We start from the raw sequence: 12458 nt of genomic DNA, 5'->3' as shown, positions 1-12458 counted from the left end.
TGCGTTTTACAAGTGCAAGCTGATTGTGAGCAATGTTTTTGAGAGCTAGTAAGAATGATGGAGTGTACGTGTGTGCAAGAGTAAACCGACTTGTCTTTTATACATTAATGATCTAACTAATTAAGCTAAAAATCTTGTATCTTCACATATCTTCGCTTGACCAAGTATTTTGTGAAGACTCGGCGTCTAGTTTTGTTGATCACATGCATAATTGACTTAGTCTTTGTCATGTGAAGTAGTCGTTTAAACCTGCATGACGAAAATACAAGAGATACAGTGGTAATACCAAGACACTGATTATTCAGGATCTTAGGCCATTCAAGATCTTGGTCAATATTCAAGATGTTAAGCATAAAAATAAAACTACAAAATACTACCCATAGCAATTGCCCCTGAAAAATTTCCTTTCAAGATCTTGGAAGATGGAGATTTCTAGACTTAGAATCATGTCGTTAGGTGGTGATGGGACGTGGAACTTTTATCTAGATAAATCCCATCCGTTCAACTTCCTAGGAAATTCAAATTTTCAAAGGCCGATATTTTCGTTCAACTCTTCCTATAAATTCAAACTTTGTTTATCTTCCAATTTGGTAATAAAATCCATGGACAGTTCTTTCCATTTCCATACAGGTACACTAAGGCTTTCTGGTGTTCCGTAAGGCTTTTGGTGCTCTGTTTTGACTTGTAAGCATACTAAGCATTCTTGTACATATCTTCCAATGTCTTTCTTTAATCCAGGCCACCAATAATCAGCTCTTACATCGTAGTACATTTTACTTGTACCAGGATGTATTGACAGTTTAGATTTATGGGCTTCATCTAAAATCTTCTTTCTTAATCCACCAATCTTCGTAATCCACAACCGATTCTTGAATACCTTCAGTCCTTGGGGATCATCAAGTAAAACATCGGTGTAATGTACCATCCCTTATCTCTTCACATTTTCTGGCTTTAGGGATTCTACTTGCCATTTCTCTAGTTCATCTAGGATAGTGAACTTTACTGTGGTGTGAGTAATAGCATAACACATACTATTACGATAAACCTTTCTGCTAAGTGCATCGGCAACTACATTAGCCTTTCCAGGATGATATAGGATTTCACAGTCATAGTCTTTGATCAGCTCCATGGCTCGTTGTTGTCTCATATTCAAAGTTTGCTGACTGAATATATACTTGAGACTCTTGTGGTCGGTATACAATTGACATTTTGTACCAAAGAGGTAATGTCTCCAAAGTTTTAGGGCAAATACCACTGCAGCGAGTTCGAGATCATGAGTGGGATAATTCTTTTCATAATCTTTCAGTTGTCTTGAGGCATAGGCTATCACTTTACCACGTTGCATCAACACACAACCGAGTCCTAATCTTGAAGCATCACTATATACAGAGAAATCATCATCACCTTCTGGAAGTGATAAGATTGGAGCATGAGTCAAAAGATCTTTTAAAGTCGAGAAAGCTTTTTCTTGGGCTTCACCCCATTCGAACTTCACTTCCTTTCGTGTAAGACTCGTGAGAGGTACGGCTATACGAGAAAAGTCTTTAATAAATCTCCAGTAATATCCCGCGAGACCCAAGAAACTACGAATTTCGGAAGCATTACGGGGCACTTCCCAATTTTGAATAGCTTCAATTTTAGTAGGATCTACGGATACACCGTCACCAGAAATAACATGGCCGAGAAATTGAACTTGGCGAAGCCAAAATTCACATTTCGAGAATTTAGCATAAAGCTTCTCCTTTCGAAGAAGTTCTAACACAGTACGAATATGAATGGCATGATCAACTTCAGACTTGGAATAGATTAGAATATCGTCTATGAATACGATGACAAATTTATCGAGCATTGGGCGGCATACCCGATTCATCATATCCATGAATACAACAGGAGCATTCGTTAAACCAAACGACATAACAAGGAATTCGTAATGTCCATATCGAGTACGAAAAGCAGTCTTCGGTACATCCTGCTCGTGAACTTTTAACTGATGATAGCCAGATCTTAGATCAATCTTGGAGAAATAGCTAACACCCTGAAGTTGATCAAATAAATCGTCAATGCGAGGTAGTGGGTATTTGTTCTTGATAGTCACCTTATTCAGCTCACGATAATCAATGCACATCCGCATCGATCCGTCCTTCTTCTTGACAAACAATACCGGAGCACCCCAGGGAGAGGTACTTGGTCGGATAAAGCCTTTGTCAAGTAATTCCTGCAGTTGGATCATCATTTCTTTCATCTCAGCTGGCGCAAGACGATAAAGAGTCTTAGCAATCGGAGCAGCACCAGGCACAAGGTCAATTCGGAATTCTACTTGCCTGTCCGGAGGAAGACCAGGCAATTCTTCGGGAAAAACATCTGGATATTCCTTAGCAATGGGAACATCATTCACCGTTTTCTTATCTTCTTTCGAGACATCGACTGTGTAGGCCAAATAGATAGAACACCCTTTCGATATGAATTTACGGGCTTTGAGGAAAGATATTATTTTTAAGGTTCCTTGTTCACCATAGACATAGATAGGATTCTCCCCTTCAATGGGAATACGTACTATCTTTTCATAACACAAGAGATCTGCGTGGTTCTTTGACAACCAATCCATGCCGAGAATAATGTCAAAGTTGGGCAAGGAGATAGGAATTAGATTAGCAAGAAAATTGTAGCCTTCAATTTCTATAACACAATTCCTATAGACTTTATCGGCAAGTAATGATATACTTCCAGCAGTCTCTACGTGAAAGGGTTGCGCGAGTGCATAGCAAGCAATTTGAAAAGAATGCGCAAATTCATAAGACACAAAAGAATCTGAGGCACCAGAATCAAATAAGATGTGAGCAGGTCTAGAGTTAACAAGAAATGTACCCGTCACAACATTCGGGTCCTCGCGTGCCTCTTCTGTGGTGATCTGGAATGCACGACCTTTAGCTTTTGGAACCTCCTCCTTTTTAGTTGGAGTACCCCTTGATTGTTGAACAGGAGCTTGACTTTTCGCCGGTTGTTGAATGAAAGCTTGACTTCCCGTCATCTGACTAGTAAGAGTGGGGCAAAAACGCTTCCTGTGGCCAGTAACACCACATGCAAAGCATGTAACACCTTTCATTGGACACACGGGCCTCTTGTGTCCTACTTCTCCACATCCAAAACAGACCACGGTTCTTTCCTCTAGTCTGCATTTGCCCGGATGATTCTTTCCACAATTTCGACAAGCTGGCGACTGAAGAGAAAAAGATTGTGACCTGCCGCGGCCACGAAAAGCACTATGAGATTGTACTTGCTTGCTAGGTTCAGATCGAACGGATTGAGTTGGTGGAATAGGGGAAACAGGAGCAGTCCTTTCAGTACGTGGATGTTTCAGAACAGTAAGAGTGGCACCACGTATTTCTAAGTCATGCTCACGCTTTCGAGCATACTCAACAGCTTTATCAAATGACAGTACTTCCCGATTGGCAACGAAATCGTGAATTTCGTGCCGTAGTCCTTCTAAGAATAACTGAATTTTCTCATCTTCAGTTGGAATATACTTTACGGCAAACCGTGCTTTTTGATTGAACTGAGTTTCATACTCATTCACAGTCATTCCTCCCTGTTTAAGCTCGAGGAATTCTTTCTCCAACCTCCTCCTCATGTCTAGAGGACAGTACTTCTCTAGCACACGAGTTTTGAACATTTCCCAGGATAAATTCTCCTGGTCAAACTTGCTGAGAGCTTCATAGGTTGCTTCCCACCAGACCAAGGATTCTCCGATGAGCATTGCAGAAGTATAGTTAGCCTTGTCTTCAGCATCTACATGAGAAATACGAAACACTTTTTCTGTGTTCTGGATCCAAGTAAGAACAACAATTGGATTAAGAACACCAGAAAACTCTGTAGCACCGCTACTCTTGAAATCTTTAAATGAGGGACGCCTCACCTCTCCTCTCGAAGATTCTCAAGTGGCTTTCTCTTTTCCTTTATCACCACTCTTTTTGTGTTCTTCGAGAGTCTGTCGAATAACACCGGTAAGTTTACCCAAGAGTCGCTCCTCACGAGGAGATACTGGAGTATTCACTTCCTCAGGTTGAGGACCTTCACCAACCTCGGGGGTATGGCTACTAACCTGTTCAGCCATTGCTCTGCAATAGGGAGTAATATTGTATTTTAGAATATTAGGGTTTACTATTACCTAATACTTATATATATATATATATATATATATATATATATATATATATATATATTTCCTATGGTTTGTATCCCTATACTTACAATAATTAAGTTCATATATTGAACTTCCAATAGTTTAAGTCTAAATACCAATCCGTGGAATTTAGTTCACTTAAACCACTGCTCTGATACCATGATTGAAAGAACCCCTTTCTATACTTTCATATTTATGAAAGACCCAAAATTTTCATGTTTGACAATTGTTATTCCGAAACATGCTACATTTATATTCATAAAACAATATTTTATATTGATAAAACGGTTACAAACTACTGGATACAAACCCACTATTTCATAGTGTTATATATTACATAACTCCCCAGGATACTATTGTTTTATACATATGGGAGTGCAAAATACAATAGTTTCAAACTATTCGAAAATCTTCTATCAAAACAGTAGTTTCAAACTATTCAAAAATCTTCTACCAGTATATCACTATACTGGGTGCTTATCTCCTGCAAATTAGTTAAACATTGAGAGGGGTAAGCGGTGACGCTTAGTGAGTTCAATAATAGATACAATATAACGTTAGGCCATATATATACTGTAATATGCCAGAAGCAAAGAGGAACAAGGAACAACAAATGACAGTACTTCCCGATTGAAAACCGGGCTCTGCGAAGGTAGAGCTTCGAAACCGAAAAGATAAAATTTTCGGGCTTCTCGAGAATCTCGGGGTGTGCTTCGGGCTTTGGAATAAGTACCGGGGCTTCGGGGGAAGTCGGAATGTAAGAAAATGTTGAAAAGGGGTGAAAAAGACCAAAATTCAAACTCTTAACCGGGAGGTCTCGCACCCCTTATATAGGTGCGAGCCTCGGATCCGAAGCGAGGGGGTGAGGGCAGCTGGCTGCGAGGCTTGGACCAGGTGGCAGCAGGGCGAGGCTCGGACGGACAGGTGCTCGCTTCGCATTGGTCGGATGACGCGTCTATAGCTTCGGATCGGGTCAGGAGCCTTGGTCGAATCAGGAGCCAACACGAGGTTCGGATCACGTGTGGCATGCGAGGATCACGTGCGGCATGCGAGGATCACGTGCTTCTTCGGACACCTGTGCGACACGTGTCGCTTCTCGGACATGCCACGCAGCAGCTTCGGACACGTGGCCAACTCCGAGCGAGGGTGACGTGGCAATCACTATTCATGCGAGATTTCTCGAAAAATGTGCCCAATCTTGTAAAATCCATAACTTTCTCATACGGACTCCGTTTTTGACGTTCTTTATATGCACGCGTAGAGAAAATTATGCTCTACAACTTTCGTTTAGACTTCGTCGGAAAATTTTGACTTTATTTTTATATTATTATTTTTAACAGACCGGGACTGGTAAATCCGTTAAAAATTCATAACTTCTTCATCCGACGTCCGTTTTCGTCAGACTTTTTACCGTTGTACTACTAATGACGAGACCTTCGATTCTCGTTTAGGTTGTGTCGGCTAAAAATCATTCAATCTAAAATTCGAGTTTTTAGCTGTCTACTGCTAAGCTGAAACTTGTAAAAATCATAACTTCCTCATACGAAGTCAGATTTTGGCGTTCTTTTTATCGAACTTCTCGGTTTAACGAATACTACGACTTTCATTGAGATCACTAAGGCTAAAAAGTAGTTTATCAAAAACTCACTTTTTACGTCATTCGGCACCGTGCCGGTTTTATCGCGGATCTTCGATTGGTCATAACTTCTTCGTTATAACTCGGATTTCGATGCGGTTTTCGCCTATATGTTTCTAACGAGATTATATACAACTTTCAACAATAAAATTTTACTTATTTCAAGTTTTATATTTTCGCTAAATTTCACTATTTAGCTTTTAATTGGAATCTCATAAGACTTCCAATAATTTATGAGTGATTCTAAACATAGTTTTACCTTATTTCTAGTAAAAACTATCTGTTAGAACTCAATACTCAATATCACATAATATTTCATAATATTATTTATATAAAACACGATCTCAAAACGTGTATGTTACACCACTAATGGTGTTTCTATGGTCCTAGATTCATAAAGTTGGCACCTTTAGGGCTTAGAATCCCCCATGCTTGAGTTTAAGATCATTTAATGGAAGTAGAAGGTTATATTTCGAGATTGGGATCGTTTGGGTCATGCAAAGTCACCAAGTTAGTGACTTTATGGTTCTAGACGTTGTTTATGATTTAGATCTATGGTTTGGACTTATGGACTTAAGCATTAAGAGCTTAATGTCGTATATGGCTTAAAGGAGGAGTACGATGGGCGTACAAGTCTGTACGTGCAACGTACAAGCCAGATTGCATGTACGCTTAGCGTACAACTGAGTACGCCCCATGTACTCAGTCAGGAGGGTTTTGGACTTTTGGGCTTCGTGTTGGGCTTCCTTATTGGGCTTGTATAACGCCCGGTTCCAGGTCGCGGTATTTAAAGCCTACTCGACGAGTCGAGAGCCTCAACTCGACGAGTAGGGCTGCCAGAGTGAAACCCTAATTTTCAGGGTTTAACACCTTATTTAAACACCTTAACCTCCAAAGGCTGGCCTCATTTACAGCTTCCATCGTCCCAAACCCTAGATACGAAACCCTAGCACACTTTTGAGAGTTTTGAGCCATTTTTGGGGCATTGTTTGTGCTTTTGAAGAAGAAGACACTTGAAGAAGGAGCAAGGAAGTGTTGGAGAAGAGTAGATCCAGAAGTCTAACCTCATTTCTGGTTCATTGGAGGTATAAAGTTCCTATCTTGTCTATTCAATGTTTAGATCTAGTTTTTAGAGTGATTTCTCCATGTTTTGGTCCAAGAATGCTAGCTTTTGGGACTTGGACGTCCCAAGTGATTATATCATCAGATATGGAACCATGGAGGGCTTTCATAGCATAAAGGTGCAAACTTTACGGCCATAGAAGCCCCATGCAAGCTTTAGGATGTTATTTTGGCCTTTTAAGCTCCAAAAGGCCATGCATGGAGAGAAAAGTGGAGACTTTACGTGTTCATTTAGTCTCTAAGGTCCAGATCTCTGTTTGTGCACCCTATCTTGAAGTATTGATGGCTTGTGGACCCAGATCTAGGTCCTTAAGAGTTAGGGTTTGAGCTATATATATCTTAAGGAAGAGTATTAACGGGTAAAGGTGGAAACTTTACCCTTAAAAAGGACATTTTCAGTATGTAGTAGGAGTATGGAGCTTAGATCTGAGGGATAAGGACTTAATCCCCTAAGATGGTTTATCAGACTGAAGAACTCGTCGAGTCCATAGTGGAACTCGACGAGTTGGGTCGAAGTGGCCCGATTCTGAAAAGGATAAAACTCAACGAGTTCAAGGATGACTCGACGAGTTGACTGGGGAAGTCTTGATTGTGTAGATAGAAGGAACTCGACGAGTTGGATTGCGATTTCAGGATTATGATTCACTGAAATCGATGAGTTGATGGACCAATTCGGCGAGTTGAGTCAACTCAGGATATTGACTTTGACCAGAAGGTTGACTTGACCAGGGTGTTGAATGTGACTTTGACTTTGAGTATGAAAGGATGATTAAAGGAGATCGTTTATGTGTAGGAGTTTTATTGGAGTTGATTCTGGAGCCGAGGGCAGTTCAACTACTTCACGACATTTGATGTGAGTTACCTTCCAGTAGGAGTGGGTCGAAGGCACCAATGCTGACCCACTAGTTTTTTATTATAGTTGAGATGATTGTCTTTGTGATAATTGTCTGGTATGCCACTATATGTTATGCTTTATGTGCTAATATGCTATGTTATTATGCGATAATGGTAGGAAGGGTAGGATAGACCTTGTTACCGTTTGAAAGAGACCGACGGGGTAGGACAGCACCCAGGTATGCTAGGCAGTTACCGGTTGAAAAAGACCGAAGGGGTAGGCCAACACCCATATATGCTAGGCAGTAGTATGTGACTTATGTATATATTCTAGGACATTATGTGGTAGAGTTAGGGGTGAAATAGTCCCCGGATACCGGTTGAAAGAGACCGAAGGGGTAGGCCAGCACCCAGATATGCTAGGCAGTTACCGGTTGAAAGAGACCGAAGGGGTAGGCCAACACCCAAGTATACTAGGCAGTTACCAGTTGAAAGAGACCGAAGGGGTAGGCCAACACCCATGTATGCTAGGCAGTTACCGGTTGAAAGAGACCGAAGGGGTAGACCAGCACCCAGGTATGCTAGGCAGTTACCGGTTGAAAGAGACCGAAGGGGTAGGCCAGCACCCAGGTATGCTAGGCAGTTACCGGTTGAAAGAGACCGAAGGGGTAGGCCAACACCCATATATGCTAGGAAGTATGTTATTGTATGGTATGTTGTATGATGGGGGAACTCACTAAGCTTCGTGCTTACGATTTACAGTTTTTGTTTCAGGTACTTCCTCTTCGAAGGGAAAGGAGCCGACATGACTGTAACGCATCACACTACAATTTTCCGCACTATGATGTTCTTGGGATTTGTACTCTGACATTATTATGACATGTTTTGAGACATATGTTTTATGGGTTTTTATGATATGAGATAACTTAATGATGTTTTCAATAATCTGTTTTATGAAGTATTAAATTAAAAATGAAAGTTTTAGAGCCTTGGTTTGAGGGATTCGGACACACCTTCAGGGGTGTCTGGACTCACATTGAGGGGTTGGAATTTTTTTACAAAGAAAACAATTTTTCAAAAATTAAAATCAAGGGTTTTGAGAAAGAGCAAGGTGTGTGATGCGTGCAATCGGCCGAGCTCAAGTAAGTTTTCTACAAGATGCCCATACATGTTTGTTATGATATATGATTATGAGAATTGCATGCTAGATTAGGGCTGAGGATCTAGGAAGGATGCCTGATATGCCTATTGTATGTGTATGAGAACTGCATGCTAGATTAGGGATAAATATCTAGGAAGATGCCTTATATGCCTGTTGTATGTGCTTGTTGAGCTGCATGATAGTACTGACTAGTCAGAGATATGATATCCTAATTAGGATATGCTTGGTTTGGGTTACTCAATGCCCGAATGATGCTTGCTCTGTGCTTTTAGGATTCCTAGTTATCTTTAATTAACTAGTAAACGAATATGTTAAGTTACATATTACGAGGACTAAATAATTTCAGAAGGTTAGGTTTAGCCCTATTTCGCAGCTCTCGTTTAAGTCTAACCGTTGTAGGGAGAGACCTCTCATTCGAAGAATTATCTGGTCTTAGTAATATGTAATAGTATTCGCGATCTAGTTAGGGAGGGGTAGCAAGGACTTCTTATGCAGCTGATGGCGGAAAGTGGGTTGGAGATTACCCTAGGGTAAGCCTAGGATGAAATTATTGTAGCAAGAAGTAGTAGTGAAAGGGACTTGGTGAAGTCAAGGCAATCCTTGAGGAAAGCACACATAGATGTGGAAGGTAGTATGGGCCCGTACTACTGAAAGCAGAGGATCCATACTCGAGTCAAGGAGGGATGAGATAGAACCAGAGAACTTGTAGTGTGAGTGAGACCTCTCGAGGTTATGGATGACCCTGACAATTATGTGTTTTGTTTCAGAATGGTGGTGACACGTCATAGAGCAGGAGGTTTAGCGTCTGGGTCAGATTCAGGTTCGGGTTCGGGTTCCAAGCCAGTCGATGATGGATTGCAAGCGTTCATTGCATCTGAGATTACGAGAGGCATCCTTGAGGCGACCCCAGTGATTTTCGGGTTGATGAAGGAAGGTATCATTGAGCTGATGAAGGATCGCCTTAGGGCATTCAGGAGCGACATGGCACTGGGCCAGTCAGGGACACACACACTCTCCTTCAAGGATTTCAGGGGCTATGGTGCGCCAGACTTTCACGGGGTGAAGGACCCCATTGTGGCCAGGAGATGGATTGCAGACATCGAGTTTGTACAGTTGATGAGCTTTTTCCATGAGGGATCGAAGGTACGGTATGCTGCGGGATGTTTGAGAGAAAGAGCTAGAGACTGGTGGGAGGCGGACAATGACACGTTGGGAGCCCCAGCCATTGAGTCTATGACCTAGTCCGACTTTGTGACCACGTTTAGGGCTGAGTTTGCGCCAACTGTGGAGATACAACAGCTAGCCAGGGAGTTCTTGGATATGAGGCAGACTACTGAGTCAGTGGCGGAGATTACCGCCAAGTTCAGGGAGATGGCCTTATTGGTGCCTCAGTACGCGGGTGATGAGGAGATGAAGAAGACCCGGTATCATGACATGTTGAGAGCTGACATTCGGAAACATATCAGTTACTCGGCGTGCCTGACTTTAGAGGACATGATAGCCAGGGAAAGAGAGAGGGAGATTGAGATAGAGCACGTGAGGAAGAGGAAGGCAGAGGTTGTTGGATAAGGTGTCTAAGTCCATAACTATTTCTGGTATGTACTTGACCCGACCCGGCATGGTCCATTTGGGTTGCATGGCATCATGCATTTGGATAGACTAAATGAGAGAAATAACACTTGTGGTTTATTAATATATTATAAGTTCTAATATATTAATAGTATTATTTATTTAGTATTGATCAAGAATTAATCTAGGATTAATTAAGTGATCAAAAGATGACTAATTAAATATATGGGTTGATTATGTAAATCATCCATAACTTGTATAGTGGGCTAAAAGGCTCAATGGATTATCAAGTTGGGTAAAACCCATTGGATGCTCCATGGGAGTTACAAACCCATGGGTCATGGAAATGAAGAGTCATGTCACATTAGGGTTTACATGGTGTAACCCTAGATGTGACACACTATAAAAAGAACATGTCATCTACCAAAATCGGCTACACAAAGAAATATAGAGGGCTTGGCCGATTTTTGCAAGTGTTACACTTCTCTCAAGTTTACTCAAAAGCATTTGGTGTTGTGTGAAGCATTTGAGGCATCACACTTGGGGTGCTAGGCTCTCAAGGTTTTCAAGGAATCAAATCATCAACAAGGTATGTTATTCTAGCAATCTTTTTAGTTAAAAGTTCCCCATGTATGCTAGATAGGATTATGAACCTTGGAAATCATATTTTGCATGTATTTAGACAAACATAGATCCAAGGTTTTCTAGGGTTGCATGTACACTTAGGAAGTGTTAGAATGCTCAAAACCCTTCAGTGGTTTCAGAGCCTAGGCTTGCTTGTCAATACTTGATGCAAAATAGTGTTAAAAAATCGATTTTTGAGCTCTCTGCACAGGGGAATCGCCGAGTCCATGGGGGGACTCGACGAGTCCAAGCGAAAATTGAACCAACTCGGCGAGTCAATTCATGCACTCGACGAGTTGATCATGCAGAGTGCTATTTTTCATTTTTTGCTGCTGGAAATGGACTAGAAACATTACCCTAAACTGTTTTGGTGTTTTAAAACTTGTTTTAGTTGGTGTAATGGTTGTTCTAATCCATTTACAATGGCTAAATATCAAAAATTCATGATTTTATGTGTTCTTGAATTTTTGATGTTCATATTCATGTTCTTATGAGTTTAGATGATCATAGGAATTATGTGTAACTTCTTGCTAGTCTTAATTCTTGATCATCATGTGTGTTAATGGAATCCATAATTTGTCCTCAAGTTATGGATTACCAAAAGTTTTATCTTTTAATGACCATTAAAGAAACACATAGGTTACATAAAATGAAGAGTCACTCATTTTAATGAACCAATTAATCTCATAAGTTATGAATTGAAGAGTTTTGTAAAGTTACAAAACTTGCCATCAAGTTTTGGAACTTGTAAAGTCATCTAGTTAACTTTAGTTCCAACCCCTAGAATTTTAAAAGTTAAAATTCAACCCTGATACTTTATAATATTATAAGTTTAATAATATATATATGTATAAGATCAAGTCGTTTTACCGTTAGTAGGCCTCATTCACGAAGTCGGTCTATAAGGGGGGTATAAGGTTGTTGCCTATAAAATGGCAGCTTAATGGGTGTCCACTCTCACCCACCGCTTCCTTGACTGGTGGAGGGTCGTTAGCCGAACGGGTAGAACAGTGACTTAAAAAATTCTCATTTAAAAGTATAATGATTATTATAAAGTAACTAAATGTTTTATAAATCCCCAATCTTAGTTACTTTAGGAAAAATGTGAATAAGGTGCTAACCCATGAAATTACACTTTGCACTTTGATTAAGTCGTTGGTGGAGCGTGTGTGGTTAACCGACACACTAACTTGGACTTAACAAGGTAGGCAAAGGGTGACTTAAGGATTTTCATAGGTCGGTGGAGCGCGTGTGGTTAACCGGCACATCGATTAAGTGAAAAACATTAAGGGTACCAAGTAATTTGCATGGTTACTTCACACCTTGTTTTG

This window comes from Lactuca virosa, chromosome 9 (assembly GCF_052849685.1).
Source record: "Lactuca virosa cultivar CGN04683 chromosome 9, Lactuca_virosa_CGN04683_v6, whole genome shotgun sequence".
Lineage (NCBI taxonomy): Eukaryota > Viridiplantae > Streptophyta > Magnoliopsida > Asterales > Asteraceae > Lactuca > Lactuca virosa.
The sequence above is the reverse complement of the archived record's forward strand: the minus strand, read 5'-3'. Positions refer to the sequence as shown.